Raw genomic sequence first — 21248 nt, 5'->3', positions numbered from 1 at the left:
ACATGGGGAATAAAACGTACCCTCAGAGAGTTGTGAGAAAATTTAAAAATCTAATACAGATGAAATGCTTAGTTAGAATGGTGCCTCTTTCTATTTTCACATTTTAACTGAGGCCACATATTCTCCTAAGGGTTATCAAGAAATGTTTCTACAATGCAGCCAAGTACTCTTCACTACCAGCCTGTTGCTAGACACAATGGCAAGATTAACAACTTTTACTTGTATATTATGCTGCCCAAAGTAATGATAGCATGGGCCACATGGCTGGATCAGGCTACAGAGCACACAACTCTTGACCTCAGCATTCTAAGTTCAAGCCCCACACTGGGTATAGAGATTAAAAATAAAATATTAAAAAAATAAATAAACAGGAATGCCTGGATGGCTTGGATGGGCGACTGATTCTTAATTTCAGTTGAGGTAATGGGATCCAGCCCAGTGTAGGGCTCTGCACTCCCTGGGAGTCCACTTAAGGTTCTCTCCCTCTCCCTTTGCCCCTCCCCCTGCTTGTGGGCACATACCCTCATTCTCTAAAATAAGTCAATCTTTTTCTATTTTTTAAAGATTTTATTTATTTATTCATAGAGACACAGAGAGAGAATGAGAGGCAGAGACACAGGCAGAGGGAGAAGCAGGCTCCATGCAGAGAGCCTGACGTGGGACTTGATCCAGAGTCTCCAGGATCACGCCCCCGGCTGCAGGCGGCACTAAACCGCTGCGCCACCCAGGCTGCCCTAAAATAAGTCAATCTTAAAAATAAATGATAGCAGTAATAAAATCCATAATTAGAGCCCATGCTCTAAATAATGCTTGAAAAGTCACATGGCACAATACCAATCCAGAGCCTAAAAGAGCAGATTTTTTTTTTCCAGAAATACCTGCTTCAAATCCTAAATACTAGTATCCACTTGAATAAGAAGCAAAGAATACTTTTTACTTCACTAAACTCACAGAAACAGAACATCTGGCTCTCATCCTCCCTTTCAATTCTTAAGTTCTCTCTTCTTCCAAATCAATTCTGTTGAACTGTAGTATTAGTGGCATTTGCTTAAGATTTCTGAAATAATAACAGATATGGAAAGTTCACAAGGGTTTACATAATTGTTAAATTGATACTTTTAATATATTTTATTATAATAGTTGGCTAACTAGGCACTGACCACACCCAGTTCCAGTAATAAAGAAATGTAACTGGGAATGGGAATGGGAATGGGAATACCAATTAATCCAGCTGCAAAGCTAGCGTTTGATTTGGATCGTTCATGCATGGTGCCCCCACGTCTTTCCAACTAATTCTAATATCTGCTTCCCTTCCAAAACAAAACAAACAAAAACACGAAGAATCTCCCAAAGGCTGGAAACTATAGCTCTAGATTATGAAAACAAATCAAGTCAGTCACAGATTTTGTAATTTTTAATTTTAAGTAAGATCTACCAGGTCTGACAAGAATTCACATCTTATTCTAATTCAAAAGCACAGCTAAAAATTTCAAGTTTGGGGCAAGGGTACCAATTTTTAATCCCTCCCCTAGCCTTTCAATAAGGAAAAGATAAGTCATGAAGTGGAAATAATTTTTTGTTGTAGCTATTTTAATGAGAAAAAAATTATCACTCTCTGGATATGTATAGCATGGACTAAAAATTATACTACATCCATATTTAAACTATGAATAATATGCATTCAGGTTATATTACATTGTCAACTTTGACAGCGATGTTCTAAGTTGAAAACAATGATATTTAAGATATGCAAGAAAACATCTGCCACAGATTTTACATCCAACAAAATTTGATTTCAAGTATAAAAGAGTGTAAACAAACTCATATGAACCTGTAAGAACTCAGGAAACATTGTTCCAATGAATGCTTCCAAATGAACCTGACTTAGAGATAATGATAGAAAGATATTGGGGTTAAGGAGGAAGACAAGAAATAAGAGGAAGGTTTCCCAAAGGCCAAGAGCCATACTGTTGGAATGAATGACCTTGGGAATGGCAGAAACCTCATTCCCAATGGCCATCATCACCATTAGCTCAGATCCATGAGGCACTGCCTGCCATTGTGGGCTGTCAAAAGCTAGGAATGCCAGACTCTTTGGAACCCAGAATCTATTATGGGTCATGGAATCTGCAGAAAGCCAAGTCATGCCCTCTTCTTTTAAATCACCATTCTTCCATTCAAGACTTCTTTCTTAACATTAAAAAAAAAAAAAAAAAGTATGAGCTTTAGCACAAAATAGCCTTGAATCAAATGCCAGCTCAACCACTTACTATGTGATGACCCTGACCTAATTATTTAATTTCTAAAGCTGTGATATACCCATCTAAAAGACAAGAGTAATAAAAGCACCTACATTACAGAGTTGTCGTAGTAAATGAATGAGAGTACAGGTTAACTCTGTAGGTCAGTGCTGGACATAAAGTAAGTGCTTTAAAAGTACTAGCTATCATTACCATTATAATCCATAAATCAAACCTTAGTCTATCATAACCAACTCAATGCATAAGTAAAATCAGATGTAGTCAAATAACAAAGTTATAATTTACATCCTAGATCAACTATCCACATATAAATTGACAGAGGAGAAAATATCTGACATTTAGAGGATGATTATCCTACGGATAACATTTTGATCTCTCAAATTTTTCCAACTAGGCTCAACTATAGGTCAGTATTTCTTAAAGGCTTTTTCATTACTGAAATCCTTTCAGTGACTTCCAAAACCAGCAAACCAGAAAAAAATTATTTAACTGGATATTACCAGAATGTTTTCGTTGATTACATATATTTACTTATATGTCAAATGCAGTAAAATCGCATATTAATCTCAGTTACATTCTCTTACATATAAACTCCCTGTCAGACACATCAAGGGGTACCACCAATGTTAAAGGTCTTTACTGTCAAAAAAAGGTCAATTCACTCGAAGAACCTCAGATTGTAGTCCAATCCATAAAATTCCATTCTGCCATCCAACTTGTTCCAGTTGAAGACCTCTAGCTATTGTTTTTACATATAACAAAATGCACCCATTCTACGTGCATAGTTTGATGAGTTAAGTGTAGATACTTGTGTAACCACAATTGCAATATAGATACAGAACATTTCTGTCACTTCAAAAAGTTCCCTTCATGTATCTTTGAAACCAATCTCCCCTGAACACGACTTAGACAACCATTCATGCATAGTTTTGCCTTTTCTAGAATGTCACATAAATGTATATAGTATGTACCCCTTTCTGTCTGATTTCTTTCTGCAAAATCTATCTCCATGCTGTGTTTATCATTAGTTTGTTCCTCTTAACTACTTCCATGGCTTTTAAAAATTTGGAGGTCTTAATAGATTTGAAAGACGATGGAGACACAAAGGCTAAGGAAAGTAGTTTAGGCCTATATAAAGACTTATCACCAGCTACCTGCATGTCTCTGTTAAAAGCTTAATTTTTTAAAAAAAATTTTATTTATTTATTCATGAGAGACACAGAGAGAGAGAGGCAGAGAGACAGGCAGAGGGAGAAGCAGGCTTCATGCAGGGAGCCTGACATGGGACTCGATCCCGGGTCTCCAGGATCAGGCCCTGGGCTGAAGGTGGCGCTAAACCGCTGAGCCACCCGGGCTGCCCAAAAGCTTAATATTTTAAGGTAAAAGAATTATTTCCCCTTGACCATAATATTAAATTAATATTAAATTATTATTATAATATTAAATTTTTTAGCTACTGTTGCTGAAATCAGAGGGAATTCATGTCCTATCTTTATTTGACTATGTGGATGATGAAATAAGAGCTAAATGTACCTTGAACTTTGTCATGATCTTCTGCTTGATTGTTTTACTACAAGATTGATTTCAAACATATTGACAGCACCTTTTTAACTTCAGCAAAGCAGCCAAGAACTCAAATAAGCACTCTTCCTAATCCCAACAGTTTTTCAATTGGCAATGACAATAAAACTGCAGAGCTACAGGATTTACTTCTAGTTGTTCTCTGTCCTCACCTCCCTCCCTAATAAATGGTTCCAGATTACAAAAAGCAACTTAAGAAAAAAAAGAATCAGACAGCATAAAGTTTCAGGAGGCTTTCAGAGTCAATTTTATTGATAGGTTTGAATATCTTTAGTGCCATGTTTATAAGTAGTTAGTGAAGTGATACAGAACATAGCTCTAATGCATCATTGTAGTCCTAACACCCACAAAAGTGAATTTACTTTTCCCGGAAGCAACTTCATAATATGGTATGACCAACATATCTAGAATATTTCATATAGGGAATGTTTTTTATAATATAATACATAACCATTTCATAACAAAAATCACCAGAACAACTCAAAACACTGATGTCTTTTTGGTAGAATCAGCTCCTCATTCTTTAGTCTGGCTCTAAAAAGGAGGCCTGTCAAGATAAGGTACTTTGTTACACTTCACACTACAGATTAAGGTTCCTGAAACTCTTTCCACTTCTGCTGACTTTCCAAACACAAAACTAACAATCATTCATGCCCATTCCTTTTCCTTTGGCCTCCAAAATTCAGGAGGGAAGATGGTTCCCCAAAACAGTAATTAGCCTTCAACCCAAAACAGTATCTGCCCTTTGATCCAATCTCATTACTTCAGATATCACTTTTAAAAAATATTTAAGTAATCTCTACACTCAACATGGGGCTCGAACTTACATCCCCAAGATCAGGAGTCACATGTCCTACCAACTAAGCCAGTCATGACAGTGCCTCCCTCTTATAGCTGTCACTTCTATACTGACTTCTCAGATTTTTAATCATTAAGCTTGGCTGTTCTATGTATCTCTTCAAGCGAAACATACCCAAAATCTTCACCTCTGCACCCAAACCACCTTCATATTCCAATCTATTTGTAGTCACTATCTATTAATCTTTCTATCCCTAATCCTTCTTCTAGTAACTAAGGCTAGAAACCATAAATCATTTATATAAATCCAATCATTACAAACCAAATCACTATGTTCCACCAAATCTTCCTTTTAAGCATCTCTTTTATCCTCCATGCTAATCCTGAGCATCACTATCTGTTGTCTGGATTATCTAACTGCCTCCTAGTTGGTCTTGCTGACTTCAATCTACCCTGCAGATTTACTACCAGTTTCATTTCCCTAAAACATACCTTAAGCATCCTAAAAAGATGTAGTAGCCATCCATTCCCCCAAGTGACACTGAGTACAAAACATCTAGTCTGGAACCCTCCTCTATAACCTGCCCTGCCTAGCCTTACATAGGCCAAGTACATTATTCACACCTTAATCAACTTGTCCTACCTTCTTTTAGTGAACTGAAAATCATTCAAGGCACCCAAATCATTCAGGGCGTCTAAGAAATAATACCTCTTTGTCGCCATCAGCCTCTCAGCATCCCTATATATAGACCCATCCATATTCCTTGACATTTTTGCCTTCCTTATCCTTCCTATCCTAACTAGTGACTCTGACACCTAGCACCTACTAAGTAAAATACACATTAAAAGATACTTCTTTAGGAAAGGATAGCCTAGTCAACCATTACAAAGTTCACAAAAATATTAAATTGCAGAGACTCAATGTTCTATTGGAACACTGATTAACCTGTCATCTACTGTAACGTATTAAGTACAAGCAGTTCTTATTTCCAACAATTTTTTAAGTGTTTAAAGTAATTTTATTAATTATTTTTGTGATTCCTAGCTTTTATTGCTTTTACTTTCCAAATCAACCAACATTTCTAAGCATGGCCAATTCCACCATTGGTGACGTAAGTTTCTCCTCAAGGACTTTGCTCATATATGGGAGGTTAGGTTTGTACTTTGCATGTTACTTCTACTGATATACTTGGCCACACCATTAGGAAATCTCTTATCACTGCCACCACAACACACCAGAACCTCCACACACTCATGTACTGCTTCCTCAGGAATCTGTCCATCTTAGACATGAGCTGTATTTCTGTCACTATCTCCAATGCCTGTGTAAACTCTCTGTCTGACAACGGGGCTATTTCAGTGGTGATTTTCTATCAATTCTACTTTTGGTATTTCACATTTTTTTTAAAGATTTTATTTATTTATTCATGAGAGACACACAGAGAGAGAAGCAGAGATATAGGCAGATGGAGAAGCAGGCTCCCTGTGGGGAACCCGATGCGGACTCAATCCCAGGACCTCAGGATCATGACCTGAGCCAAAGGCAGACACAAAGCCACTGAGCCACCCAGGTGCCCTGGTGTTTCACATTTAAAGCACAGAGTCAATCACACCCATTTACTGCAGACAGAAGGCACACTAACGAATTTATCACTTGGTCTGTTTCCAAATGTTCTACATTAAGCACCACTAATTCCCACCTCAGTCTACCCCTGTAAGCCCGTTTGAGGACATCTTTGGTTCTAGACCAGAATCTATTCAGCTTAGCTCTTCCTAGGAGGTCTTTGGGCTTAAGAGTTAAGAAAAAAAAAAAAAAAAAAGAATTAAGGAAAGGAACAAGACTAAACTGAGCAAAAGTAGGAATGTATAGAGGAAAAGAAATAAACACAAAGGATTGTTTACCTTAAGTATAGAGCAATCACCTTTTCCTCCATCCCCCATATTACCATTCAAGTACTTCCAAGCATTTACTTCAATACAAATTATTATTGGAGTTATTTTAAAACTACCTTTAGAAAAAAAAACAAACAAACTACGTGTAGATTAAAAATGAGGTGGGCTTGGGCCGCCTGGGCAGCTCAGTTGAGTCTGCCTTCGGCTCAGGGCATGATGATCCCAGCGTTCTGGAATCGAGTCCCGTATTGGGCTTCTTGCAGGAAGCATGCTTCTCCCTCTGCCTGTGTCTCTGCCTCTCTCTCTGTGTCTCTCATGAATACATAAATAAAATCTTAAAAATTTTGGGCTTTTTGTTTTTTTAAAGATTTTATTTTTAAGTTATCTCCATACCTGACATGGGGCTCCAAGTCACAACCCTGAGATCAAGAAGAGTCACATGCTCCACCAACTGAGTCCATCAGGTGCCCTTAAAATGTCTGAGTCAGGGGCAGCTCAGGTGGCTCAGCGGTTTAGCGCCACCTTCAGCCCAGGGCCTGATCCTGGAGACCCAGGATCGAGTCCCACATCGGGCTCCCGGCATGGAGCCTGCTTCTCCCTCTACCTGTGTCTCTGCCTCTCTCTCTCTGTCTCTCTCTCTATGTATGTCTCTCATGAATAAATAAATAAAATCTTAAAAAAAAAAAAGTCTGAGTCATTTTATAGACACACCATCTAATTAATCCCTAAAAACTCTTAAAAACAAAACAGAAACACCAGCATTCTAATGGCTAAGATAATCTGCATTTATGCAAAATCTGCATTCTAATGGCTAAGATTTTGTTATTAAGGAAAACAAATAAATAAAAATGAGGCACCTGGCTGGGTCAGTCAGTGGAGCTTGCAATTCAATCTGGGGCTTGTAAACTCCAGTCTCACAGAGGGTAGAGATTACTTAAAAATAAAATCTTAAAACAACAACAACAACAACAACAAAAAAAAAAAAAAAAAAACAAGAAAACAGTAAGACCAAATTATAACAGCAAATACACACAAAGAGAAATTCAAATGACCAGTAAAACATATGATAATGTTCACCCTCATTAGTAATAGGAAAATGCAAATTTCCTAATAGGGAAAATGCAAAATTAAAGTCACAAACAGTGCTTCTCTCATTAGAGTGAAGAAAAAAAAATTCTCAATACCGAATGTAGACAAGGACATAGAGCTGTGCTGTCTGATACAATAGCTAGTAGCCATATGTGACTAGTAAGAATCTGAAACGTGGCCAATCCAAACCAATCCAGACACGCTGTTAAATATAAAATACATACCCTATTTCAAAGATTTAATAAGAAAAAATGCAAAAAACTCATTAATTTTTATCGTCTACATACTGAAATGGTATCTTTAATAAACTAGATAAAATATTTTATTAAAATTACCTTCAACTACTCCTTTTTGTTAAAGCGGCTACTAGAAAATTTTAAGTTACATGTATGGCCAACATTATATTTATATAGGACAGTACTGATATGGATAAAGAGCAACATAAACTTTTGTATACCACTGGTGGGAGCATAAATTGCTATACCCACTTTGGAGAGCATTTTGGAAACACCTTGGTAGGTTGTACTATGAGAAAAGCCTCCAATTCAGCAATTATACCCCTAAGTATGTGCTCTAGAAAAAGTCTTTCACAACTGAAAGACAGGTCAATTGCATTTTAGCGCCATTGTTTACAATAAAAAAATAATCCAAATACTCAGAGAGACTAGATTAAATGCATTATAATCATACAATGGAATACAATACATATGCAATACTATTAGAAAGAGGGGAATAGAGCAACAAGGAAGAACTTCGCAAAAATGTTAAGTGAAAAAAGCGAATTGGATGAACAAGTATTCCACATAAAAACTATAAAATCTCTTAAAAGAGTAGTATATGCTATTTAGACACATACACAGAGATCATCTATGTGAGGGCAGGCACAAGATTCGGGACGGTGGGAAAGAAAGGATGTAATCTGTGAAGGTAACAGGATTGCAAGTATGCTGGAAATGTCCTCTATCCTAAACTAAACTGGATAGTGGGTACTTTGGTGTTCCTTATTCTCTATAACCTTTTTTTTTACATCTGAAGGATATCTGTTTTTTTAACATATGATTTTATGGACCATGTACAGAACCATACTTTATTGTTTTGGAGATATAAAGAAAAGCTTCACAATTTTCACCACATTAAAAGCAGTCAGACCTTGAACATCAGGTTGCAGAAGCTACATATAAATACCAATTATGTGAACACCAAATATATAAACACCAATTTTATACCTCTACTACCACTACAATGAGAAAAATGGGACTATATATATATAAAAATCAGGGCTCGGCAAAACTTTTCTTTAAGGAACTGTAAATGTTTGGGGCTCTGCAGGGCCATATGGGTTCTGTTACAACTACTCAACTTGCCATAGCAGTGGGAAAGCAGCCATAGACAATATGAAAACAAATGAGCATAGCTGTTCCAATAAAGATTTATTTACAAGAACAGGCAGGAGACAAAATTTGGCCAATGAGCCATAGCTGGGTGACCCCTGTCTATATCCATCTTCAAAAAAAGAAATCATGAGGTGCCCAGATAGCTCAGTTGGTAGAGCATCTTACTTTTGATCCTAGGGCTGTGGGTTCAAGCCCCACACTGGGTGGAGAAATTACTTAAAAAATTAAATCTTAGAGACTCCTGGGTGGTTCAGTGGTTGAGTGTCTGCCTTCGGTCACAAGAGTGATGTCCTATGTCTCTGCCTCTCTCTCTGTTTCTGCCTGTATCTCTGTCTCTCCTGTCTCTCATGAATAAATAAATAAAATCTTAAAAAAAAATCAAATCTTAAAACAAATAAAGAAAAAACAAACCACTAAATCTATTAAGTAAAATTCTGAAGGAGAAATAGATTTGCATGGTAACAAAATATGCCACAATTTACCTGACGATCACAAAGGAGAAAATATTCCTTGTCCATGGGGACACCTAACAATCACCAACTTCACCGGTGACCAAATTTAGACCCACTAAATCTTGTGACAATCAGGCATTTTGTGCATCCTGGTGTGATGTAATATGAAATAGCATCAACTACAAAGCACCTGGCCAAAATACTTAACCTGAACTTAACTCAGTCTTTAATCCTAATTTAACAACCTACAGAGAAGAAGTAAGTTTTTTAAAAACACCTCAAAAAAAAAAAAAAAAAATCAGACAAATTTTGAATACAGGACATTTTACAAGATAATACACCTCTTCAAAAAGAGGGTCACTTTTTAAGTAGCTGTTTCAATTTAAAAGAGAACTGAGACACAACAGCAAATGCAGTACAACAGTGCATGATCTTCAGTGGAACTTAGTGTGGAAGGGAAAAGCTATGTTAAGTCATTTTTTACCCAAATGGGTAAATCTGCATATGGATTGGGGATTAGAGGACTCCAGGCATTAGATAATAGTGTATGTATGATGACAGTATTGTAGGTAGGAAGAAAATATCATTTTAGGGGGAGATTCATATTTAATAATTTAGAAGTGAAGTAACACATGTCTATAATTTATTTTTAAATGGTTCAGCAAAGGGTAGCCCCGGTGGCTCAGCGGTTTAGCGCCACCTTCAGCCAAGGTGTGATCCTGGAGACCCAGGATCGAGTCCTGCTTCCTGCATGGAGCCTGCTTCTCCCTCTGCCTGTGTCTCTGCCTCTCTCGGTTTCTCAAATAAATAAATAAAATCTTAAAAAAAAAAAAAAAAAAAAAGGTTCAGCAAAGATTATATAAAGCAAATATGGTAAAAATACACTGTTGAATTTCAGTAGTGGGTATGTAGGTACTCCATAAACTGTTACAATGTTCTGTAGGATTAAAATTTTTCACACACTAAAAATTTTTTCATAAATATAGCATTATGTCAACATGCTTCTACAAAAGAATTTTTCATAAAAAGGCAAAATGCATTACAAGATTATTTGTTAGCTTATTAAATTTTATTCATCACTCTCCTCAAAATACTAGTTTTAAGTCTCCCCCAAAGTTCTCAAGGTATATCAAATTTGACCCAAAATAAATTCTTCTCAAGTTCAGTGATCTGGATTTTTTTTTTAAAGATATTATTTATTTGACAGAGATAGAGAGCACAAGCAGGGGGAGTAGGAGAGAGAGAAGCTGGCTTCCCACTGACCAGGGAGCCCCATGAAGGACTCCAGGATCATGAACTGAGCCAAAGGCAGACACTCAACCGCTGAGCCACCAGGTGCCCCAAGCGTCTAGTTCAAGAGAAGAAATGTAAACCTCTCTCCCCTCCTCCTTCTCCCTAGTCTCCTCCCATTAAAAATACTGTTTCTGGGCGCTGGACTGGCTCAGTCAGTAAAACAAGTGACTCTAGATCTTGGGGGCATGAACAGAAGCCCCAGGTGGGGTGTACAGATAACTTAAAAATCTTTTTTAAAAAATTAAAAAATAAGTAAGTTTTTAAAAATTTACATATTATCATTCACTTTACAAATGAGAAAACTGAGATTTAGAGACATTAGATAACTTGCTTTAAGTTACCCATCTGTGGAATGATGGAACAATTAATTCAAATCCAAGTAGTCTAACTTTAGTGTCAACACTCCCAATCATCCTCCTCCTTTTGAAGCTTTTTCCAGAAACATAACCCACTCCAAGTATACAGCCTTCTTACATTTAATATATACTTAACAAACATACACAAGTAAGTGGTGCTAAGCATCCTACACTATTACCTAAATGCATAAAGTAGCAAAAATTCAGAAATACATATCTAAGTGTTGACAAGAAGCCTCCCTCATGCATGTTTGTGAATAAGTAATTCTATAGGCATAGAATGGTTTTCATTCACATGTGACTAAGATCCTTCTTAGTCTTTATTATTATCAAAGCATTACTCTGAAATAATAAAGTCCTAAAACCATATTCTCCTAATGTCATGTCCATTTGGCCAATTCTTCTGACCATTTTTCAGTTGGTATACCCCTGAAACTACTGCTGTATACCATCTCCCAAACTTTGCTAGCAAAAATATCTATCAATTAAATATCATACTTACCTTTGTTAGATGGTTTTCAGTCCTTCTAAAAACATAGTTATTCCAGCTAGCTCTCTAAAATTAATGATGCATCTCCTCTCCTTTCTATTCAAAATATACTTTATATTTGACTCCATAATTTACCCACACAATCTACGCCTGAACAAAAACGAAAGACCCACCTACATGAACTCTAGTCTGCAAGGTGATCAGAAAGTTCAAAAACAGAGGTATTATTTTAACATTCTGTACTGGAACATCAATAAACCACTTACTGTATGCATCTGCGCTTCTAAACGTGGTGGCCACCCTGTACTTAAATAAAAATCAAGAAATCAGACAGAGGCGGAAAAAGCAAGATAAACCAAAAGCACAAGAGTAAATAACCTGATCTAAAAAATAAACCTATCACTGAGAAAGAGACTCATGAATTAGACTAAAAGCAACAATGCTATCTAAAATATCACTAATCCTTCCAAACTTCTACTTCCCTTACAAACTAGAGTTAGACTGCATAAAACAAAAACAAAGGAAAAGTATAACTGAAAACTAATGATATACTAAGGTAAAACTTATCATTTCAGTTTTACATTTTGCTTCAAAACACTCCAGAACAGAGGGATACAAGATATTAAACTCCGTTCCCTTACATTTAGGACTTCAACCACAAAAGCTTTAATAAAATTCTGTACTATATAAATGAAACCAGTTATAAGAAATAATTTAAGATATTAGGAAAGGCTTTATTTTTTAATCTAAAATGTTGAACAGCTTAGTGAACCTGGTCTGAATTACAGCACTTAATTTAATATATTAAAAAAGTTCAAATTTTGGGGCACCTGGGTGGCTCAGTCAGTGGAGCATGACTCCTGGTTTTGGCTCAGGTCATGATCTTAGGGTCGTGGGGTCGAGCCCCATGATGTACTCAGGTTCTGCAAGGAGTCTGCTTGAGATTCTCTCCCTCCTCCTCTCCCTCTACCCTTCCGCCACTCACACTCTGTAAAATAAAATCTTTTTTAAAAAGTTCAAATTCTTCCGCACATCAGCACTTTGATACAAGTGATAAATACAGTCACAAAAATATATTAAAAGTGAAACTAGTAATTTGAAGGCTGAATTTGGGTGCTATAAATGAAGTCTCTCAGGTCATGAATGGAACCAGTGTTCATTTTTATATTGAGGCACTGAAATAAACACAAGTTGATTTGCTTTAAAATAAAAAAAATCTCAATTCACTGCAGCAAGCAAGATCACGAGAGTCTTACTCAATGCCTCACAAATGAAAGCAAAAGACTATTATGTATTAAGATAAAAACAAAGATCAAAGATCTCTCATGCTTATCTGAAGTGTGCAATGTTTGTGCAAACTCAGGAAGAGACATTTTTACCAAACTGGATCATCACTAGAAAAGGTACATGACAGAAAGTAGAAAAATAAGCACCTGCTTCATATCATGCAGTAAGACATCCTCATGCAGAAATTTATAATGCAGGAAAAACAAAGGCACAACTTCAAGTTCTACACCACAGCTCTAGAAGGGAAGCAGTAACAAATATATAGACCAATTTTAGCACAGTAAACTAAGAGACAGATTGGCTCCATCAGCTCTCTTCAACAGAACTGTCAAATAACCAGAAAACACAAGTAGCAGTCACAAATCAGCAACAGTATTTCCAGACACTAATGGCCAATCACCAACCTTTAGCTGTACTCACAAAAGAGCACAAACAGCAACAGAGTTTTTTCTAAACACTAACGACAACATATATTTTATAGGTGCATCCCAAGTTACTTAAACCAGTCCTGTTAAAAAGTCCTGTTTACCCTACTCCCATTATCCTACCTTCTTCCATTTTCCTCTATAGGAACTCAATTTATCCAAGTTTGGGCAGTAAATGATAACACCTGAAGGCCTCAGCTTCCCTCGTCTAATTTCTATATTTGGCTCACCTTTTAATCTTAGGTACAACAATATTTCCCCCTTCCTACTTCCTCTTTCCATGTATCAGTTTTTGTCTAGTTACAGAAAAACTCTTTTTTCCTTCCCTATTATTTTGTTAAAAATGGTAAAGCTCTGTGCACCTGGGTGATTCAGTAGTTAAGTGTCTGACTCTTGAAGTCAGGGTCCTGAGAGCCCTGCACTGGGTGTGGAGAGCCTAATTACAAACAAATAAATAAATAAAGCTCTAGGGGCTCCTGACTGACTCAGTCAGTGGAGCACATAACTGCTTATCTCAGGGTGGTGAATTCAAGCCCCACCTTGCTTGTAGAGCTTACTTTAAAAAAAAAAAAAAAAAAAAAAAACCACCACGAAAGCTCTATTCACAACTTCTGAGGGTAATATGGAAAACACCATACACATCCCAAATTTTCCACTCCTAATTTCAGTCATCCACAAAGGGCGTACAGTTGTAATATAAATTAAGGAAGTGTGTTTGCTATCAGAATGTAAAATCTTTGAGGGCAGGGATTTTTGTCTGTTTTATTCAGTCTCCAGCCAGAGGATGGTGCCTTGCATATTATAAGGCACTCAGAGAATGCCAGAATAATGGCTGGGAATGGGGTGGCTACAGACTGAATATTATTAACTACATAAAATGCTTTACTTCTCAGTGGGATGGTAACCTGCAGTAAGTAAAGTAAAAGGAAGCCGCTTATATCTGAACTTGATCTCCCATACATTCTATCATTTAGAGTTGCTTTGAGTTCATTATTTCCTTTCTGCAAAGGACTCAGAAGGAGGGCCACCTGTATTTAATAGGTAACACCAGTTCATTAACTCAGAGTTGAATGCTTTAATGAGAAGAGGGGAAAAGAAACATTCTTTCCCAGGATAGGTTAAGTACCCATGAGCAATATGGACACTCCTAGATTCTCCTACTTGTAAGAACATCTATTAACTGTCCTTTTTCAGTGTTAAGAGTGCGCTTTTACATACCTACAACAAGAAAATAAAATGCTATTAGACTTAAGAACCAGTGATATTACTCTCAACCTTTAAAGTGTTTTGAAATCCTTCAGAACGTCAAAAATCACTCTATATATCCTTTATCAAGCCTGCTTCTTGGGTCTGTATTATCTATCCAACAGAATCTATTCAACTTAATTTTTTCATATATTACACATTTGACCATACCTAGTAATAACCACATTTAAAAAATAGTTTCCCACGAAGGAAAAGATTTTTCAAGTTTCTATCATAAAAATGCACTTATCATACACAACATATTTTGAAGTGGGGGGGCGGGGGGGCATTCTATGTAGACAAAAAGCCCAGCAATACTAGACACAGATCTTATCCTGTCTACACCACCACCAATAACTGGTCCCATCTCTCCAGTGAGACAAGTTCCTTAATATTCAATAGAAGTCTTCCAATAGGAAGTCTTCCAATGTTCATCTCTCTCTCTCAATATCAAACCATCTACTTAATAGTCTTCTAAAGTAAATGAAAAAAAGCTTTAAATTGGTGAGCTGTGCTTTAACTGTCATAAACCATGGTAAATTTGTTCTAATATATGAACAAGTTAAAATACCACAATTGATTGTTAAACTATTGAGTTCTTGAACTTAAATAAGTTATTAGAAAGGGTATCATTATAAAAGGTATATGTCATGCCAAGAAACAATAAAGATATTGTAGATATGGTCACAAGTTAGCTGTAGTTAAAAAAGAAAAATATTTACTTGAGAACTCCTGTGTGTCATGACTTACCATAATTCAGAGCAAAATGTTTACATCTGTTATTAACATTAAATTGAAAGGGAGAAATAACACACCGTGAAATTTGAATGAAAATTAAAAAAAATAATGAGTTACCTTAGGGTATTTGTTTCCTAGGTTACTAGATGATGCTATAAAAAAATCTCATGATCTTTATGAAATCTGAGATATTAAACTACAATATATAGACTGCGTTTTTGAAAACTTCATTCTATCAAGAATTTAGTAAAGACTTATTTTTGTCAATTAATATTGATTCACCTACCTGATCAAATCACTCAAGTTAGTCTAAATGGTGGGGTTTTTTGTGGGGCCGGAGAGGATATAGCTTAAACATTGAGAAGTGTAACTCAAGTCCAGTCTATGCAAAGGTTAAACCACATTAGAAATGTTTCATTTTAAAAAAGATTCCAAAACGGCAAATCAGATATATTAGCATACTTAAATCACTCTAGAAGATCAACTGATTTTAAATCAATGTTTTAGTATAACAAGTATTATCAACAAAAACAAGAATAAAACAAAGATTATGAAGAACCTTTTCACCTCTACATGTTAAATCAGATGCTAGAAGATGATGATAGGCCCCATCCTTTCATGAATTTTATGACAGTCAAGCAAAAACTACAAAAACCAATATTCCCCAAATCTACCCCATTTCCCTTCACTGTTTAGTTTGAGCATGGATAGTGGGATGGAAAGACAGATTACATTTCCAGAGTGTACCTAGTATCTGAGAATTTTACCTCATATCCCCAATTGATCAATCTCCTAAATCCACAATTCTACTGATGTGATATATAAAATATATTCTACAGTAAAACTTTAAAACTCCTAACACATTATTTGGTTCCAACTCAGATTCTGAAATTAGTTCACTAAGAAAACAATTAAAAGAATCAAGTACAATATGGGGGAAAAAACAAAATAATGGCTATCCAGAAATAACCATATTCCCCCAAATTCGCTTACTGCTAACCATAATTTCATATTTTATGCTAAGTATTACTTGAATAAATTTTACTATTCAAATTCTGGAATTTTTTTTTTTAACTATTCTAACACTGACACTGTCAGTTGTTTCCCAACTAATTTTTGCTTAAAATCAATGAACTGTGAAAGGTATATTTCACAGAAAAAGTAAAATACCACGTTGTATTTTAATAAGTTAATTTTATTCACTTTACCTTATGAAAGACCACTACAGAATGAGCATTTTATGATAGACCACTACGGAGTTAGAATTATACTATTTCACTTCTTTCTAGCCTAGGCAATGTCATAATAATACTTTAAAATAGTTACAAGTAGGGATCCCTGGGTGGCTCAGCGGTTGAGAGCCTGCCTTCGGCCCAGGGCGTGATCCTGGAGACCCGGGATCGAGCCCCACATTGGGCTCCCCGCATGGAGCCTCCTTCTCCCTCTGCCCGTATCTCTGCCTCTCTCTCTCTCTCTTTCTGTCTCTCATGAATAAATAAATAAAATCTTTAAAAAAAATTTTTTTTAAGTTACAAGCAACATGCAATTTTTCATACAATGTGGTTAATATGTGTAACTAACAATAAAAGGAGGGGGTCATTCACTGTCAGTATCATGTGCAATAAAAGAAATGTTTACCAACCCATTGACAAGGGCATGTTTAAAAACTGAGGCAATGATAAAACCATTGTAATGAATCTCCACAAACACTGAGCTACATTATGGCAAATTCTACTCTTCCAAGAGTCTATCAGCACCAAATTTTAATTCAAAAGTCTTCATATAGTCTTTCACTATAGGAAAATAAATTTTCAACAAGAACCACTTTTTCTGACCTTTACAATTTGTAAATGAGATATTCTTAGAAGCACAGCTATTTAGACATACCATTCCTTCAGATGATGTAATCTTAAGGGATTTGGTAATTATAATATGTTAATTACTAACATAAAATATTATTTATTGCCATGACTATCAGACAAACTTTAAAGCTTTCACCTATTGCTGGAGTCTTTACAGAAAGCAGAAACCTGGTATGAGAAAACAGGTATTGAAAGCTCTCCTGGTCACTTCTAAGAGAACTAGGCCATGAACAAATTCAAAGGATGATGTACAAAAACTGAGAAAAACTTAGTAAATGGGTATGAAAGATTACATAAAAATACTACTCCACGCTGATAAAGCAATATAAAAAGCCACTGCAGAAACTGTGATAAGACTTTTATGAGAGCAAAACTAAATGAAAGGGGAAAAAACAAGCACCATTAAAAGAAAAAAATAAGACATTGAGAGAAAAAAAAAAAAAACAACAATTAAAACAGGATTATCCCTGGAAAAAAAAAAAAACCCGTTGACTTAAAAAAACAAAAACAAAAACCTGTTCTAAATACTAAATTTTAAAAGTTCAACTGAAACAACACAGTGCTCTTTCAGGAGGCCTACAAAAATATTTCTTCAAAAAATTACCATTTTAATAGTATAACTTCAACCATACTTTTTAAAAGCCTGTACACTTGGAAAAGACTATTATAATAATTACAATAACTTGTCCCTCTTTAGAAATGCTCTATTTAAAAGTAGGCCAACAATAGGAACTTTGCTATTACACAACAGAGAAAGTAAATGAAATAATGTCCATTAACATTCAGCGTGGATGGCATGTTTCTGCACCTCCTAGAACATATGGACTTACGCTATCTGCCCTGAACAATCTACCACTTCTACATCCGTGCAGTAGCTCAAATAAAATGAGTTCCTGTGTTAATCCCACAGTAAACCTCAGTAATTCTCACATCACAATTGTAAACGTTTGTTAACAGAAAAAGAATGTTTTTCCCAAAATAGCTACATATCACTAAGACTACTCAAATTCCTAAATAATCCTTTTACAAGACTCCTGCCAACTTTATTTTGATACATTAAACATGTGGAGCCTATTTTAAAAGGTCTTTAACTATGACTTCTCGAAAACCGCTTCCTAGTTAGTCGTTCATATAATGTCTTCTTTTTAAAGTTTTCACGTCCTTTTTAAGCCGACTTGAATACTGATGAATCTGGGCCGACTCTTCCAAACGCTTAAGAAGCAGTTTTGCCAAGTAAGACGGGCAAAGGTTCTGGATCTGCTAAACTCCACATTAGAGGTCAGGCAACTTAAAAAAAAAAAAAAATGAAATAACTATTCTCAACGTTCACCGAATCTTTCGTTTTTAAAATTACCTCGTGTTACTTTCACATTTAACGTTTAAGAATACAACCTTTAGTTGTTGTTGTTGTTGTTTTAAAGGATATTAGGCCCAGTTAAATTAAAAATAAAATAAAATAAATAAAAAACTGAACTGTCACTATAAAGCTGATTAGTCTACTCTTAAAGGGTCTCTGGAAGATCTGGGGTACCGGCTGTAGAAGTTTCATTTAAAGACTTCTCTGTTAAAAAGAATGACATGCGAAAAGGATCGCTTGGGAAGGGAAGGGAAGGGAAGGGAAGGGAAGGGAAGGGAAGGGAAGGGAAGGGAAGGGAAGGGAAGGGAAGGGAGGCGAAGGGAAGGGAAGGGAAGGGAAGGGAAGGGAAGGGAAGGGAAGGGAAGGGAAGGGAAGGGAAGGGAAGGGAAGGGAGGCGAAGGGAAGGGAAGGGAAGGGAGGGGAAGGGAAGGGAAGGGAAGGGAAGGGAAGGGAAGGGAAGGGAAGGGAAGGGAAGGGAAGGGAAGGGAAGGGAAGGGAAAGGGAAGCGAAGGGAAGGGAAGGGAAGCGAAGGGAAGGGAAGGGAAGCGAAGGGAAGGGAAGGGAAGGGAGGCCCGGAGTCGGCTGAGAAGAAAAGGGGCGATTTAAAGCCACTTTTCAGAAGGAAGGAGGTGGTGAGACGCACGGCCAGAGGAGCGAGAAAGAAGATTTAACAAGGAAGTGAAGTGGAGCGCAGAGTGGGGCAGAAGCTCGGAGGCAAGAGCCGGGAAAGGTAGGGTCTCGTCTCCCAACAGGCGCGATCCAGGAAGGGAGGGGTTAAGGCCTGGGGTGGCCCCAGCGTGGCGGCGTGAAGATGCTCGCCGACTCGGAGGCCGGGCACCGCAGCTCACTCGCAGGCGCTGGAGCAAAGTAAAATTCCCTGCCCCGAGCCTCTCCCGGCCTCGGCCGAGCGCGGAGGCGGCGGCTGGGGAAGGGGCCTAGCCCGGAGCCAGGCCCGGCGTCCTGCTCGCCCAGGCTCCCCGGCGCCCGAGCCAGGAGGCCAGGACCAGGCAGGCAGGGCCCACGCCCGCAGCCGGCGGCGCCCCGAAAACGGTCCGGGACCTCGGCGCTGCCCGCGAGCCGTTTCCCCTGCGGCGGGGCGCTGGGCGGCCTTACCTGGGGCGAGGGAGGGAAGCGAGGTCGAGGGCGTCCGCAGAGACCCCCTGCTGCACTCCGCCCGGGCCTCCGACCGAGGCGCGACCCTGCCGCAGCCGCCGCTGCCCCGTCGGGCTCTCGGCCGCCGCCTCCGCCGCCTCCGGGGCTGTTTACACCGTCGGGCCCCGCACGCCGCCGCCGCCGCCGCTGCCGCCTTCTCTCCACCCTAGCGCCGTTGCCGATTCGGCCGCCGCCACCTCCTCCGCCGCAGCCTCGTCTCTCTGGAGCATCTTCCAGCCACCGAACCCTGAGAAACAGAGACTCCAGCCGCGCCGGCAGGAAACTCCCCCGCAACTGCTAGGGGGACCAGGCGGTCAGAGCACCGGCGGCTTTTCCGCCATTGAGCAGCAGCCGCTCCGCTCCTTCTGCAACCCCCTCCCCGCACCCTGTCCTCCCCGCCCCCCGGCGGGCCCCGCCCCCAGCCCCCCCCCATCGGGACGGTGCAGCCCTCGTGTCGCACCTGGTTGGCCACGCGGCCCGTCAATCACCACCCTCCCTCCCACTTCGGCGGCTCTCTACCGCCGTACTTAGCTTTCCCCGCCCACAATGCCCCGCCTCCCGGCTCCTGATTTCCTATTGGGCCCCAGTGACCACCTTCAATTGGCAAGGTCAACTATCCATCAAACACCGCCCACTGAGCGAGACCCAACCCTTCATTACCATTTACTTTACCCAGCCCCGCCCCTGGGCGTCAGGGACTGACCCACGCTGCCAGCCATAAGTAGACATGGCCATCAATCAAATAACGCCCACCTGCACTCCGCCTCGCAAAGACCGAGCCCTAGCGATTCCCTTTTCTTATTGGCCCAAAGGGCGACTTGAACCCTCAACCATTGGCTTCCAGTGCGTGTCCGTCACGGAACCAATTTCCAAGTCCGTCACACTGGCTTTTTTTAAATGAACGCGCAAAAGGCGGGGAAGTATCCGAAAAGCGATTGGCCAGTCCTCGAAAACGGTCAAATCCAGAAAGTGTGTGCGGATCCTTCCCGTCCTACGAGAACCATGCCCCTCTCTTTTTTGATCCCTAAGCCTTGCGTAAGACAAGCGCCATCGAGGAGCCAACGCGCTGTGCAGTTATAGGTGTGGAAGCTAGTCCCACCCGCAATCGCAGGGGGCTGGCTGCTGATTGGCTAGCAAAGTCCTGTTAGGCGCTCATTGGAGGATACAAACGCCTCTCTGGGGCTCGGAGACGGGAAGGGAAGGCGCAGGCGAGGCTGAGAAGCGGTCCGGGGAGAGGCAGTTGTTTTGCTCCAGCCAACGGGTGGGGCGGACGCGGGAGAGGGAAGCTCGCCGCGCAGGGCTGGGGGGGGCGGGGAGGGTGCGCGGAGGCGAAAAGCCCGGATGTTTCCTAACAATGAAATCATCGCCGACCAATCAGAGCTGCTGAGCTGGGATACCTGCCTGACCTGTCCTGAGTGGGAAGGGAATGAGTTAGTGAGCGGGAAATTGGGCTGTCGGAAGAATGTTGCAAAGCCAAGTGGAAAAAGGGAACAGGTGATGCCTTCAAGAGGACTCTGCTGTGATGGGGTTATTTTTATTCTTTCTAGGCCTGCAACGCCTGGCGCTCAGCCCTTG

The 21248-nt window shown here is 39.1% G+C and overlaps 1 protein-coding gene across 5 annotated transcripts in view; it reads right to left on the bottom strand.

Annotated features, from left to right (window-relative positions):
• PPM1B (protein phosphatase, Mg2+/Mn2+ dependent 1B) overlaps positions 1 to 20970 on the bottom strand; it is a 102026-nt gene extending 81056 nt beyond the window's left edge. For 2 of the 5 annotated variants that reach the window (XM_072768217.1, XM_072768211.1), the window contains exon 1: positions 19635 to 20075. The gene's annotated coding sequence lies outside the window, so the exon portion shown is untranslated. Of the gene's footprint in view, positions 1 to 19634; positions 20076 to 20426 lie in introns of those variants that run through there. The other 3 variants (XM_072768212.1, XM_072768213.1, XM_072768218.1) reach the window with 3 other exon arrangements.
• Between the last annotated feature and the right edge of the window lie 278 nt (positions 20971 to 21248).

This window comes from Canis lupus, chromosome 11 (assembly GCF_048164855.1).
Source record: "Canis lupus baileyi chromosome 11, mCanLup2.hap1, whole genome shotgun sequence".
Taxonomy (NCBI): Eukaryota; Metazoa; Chordata; class Mammalia; order Carnivora; family Canidae; genus Canis; species Canis lupus.
Note: the sequence above shows the minus strand (reverse complement) of the source record. Positions and strands in the feature narration are given on the sequence as shown.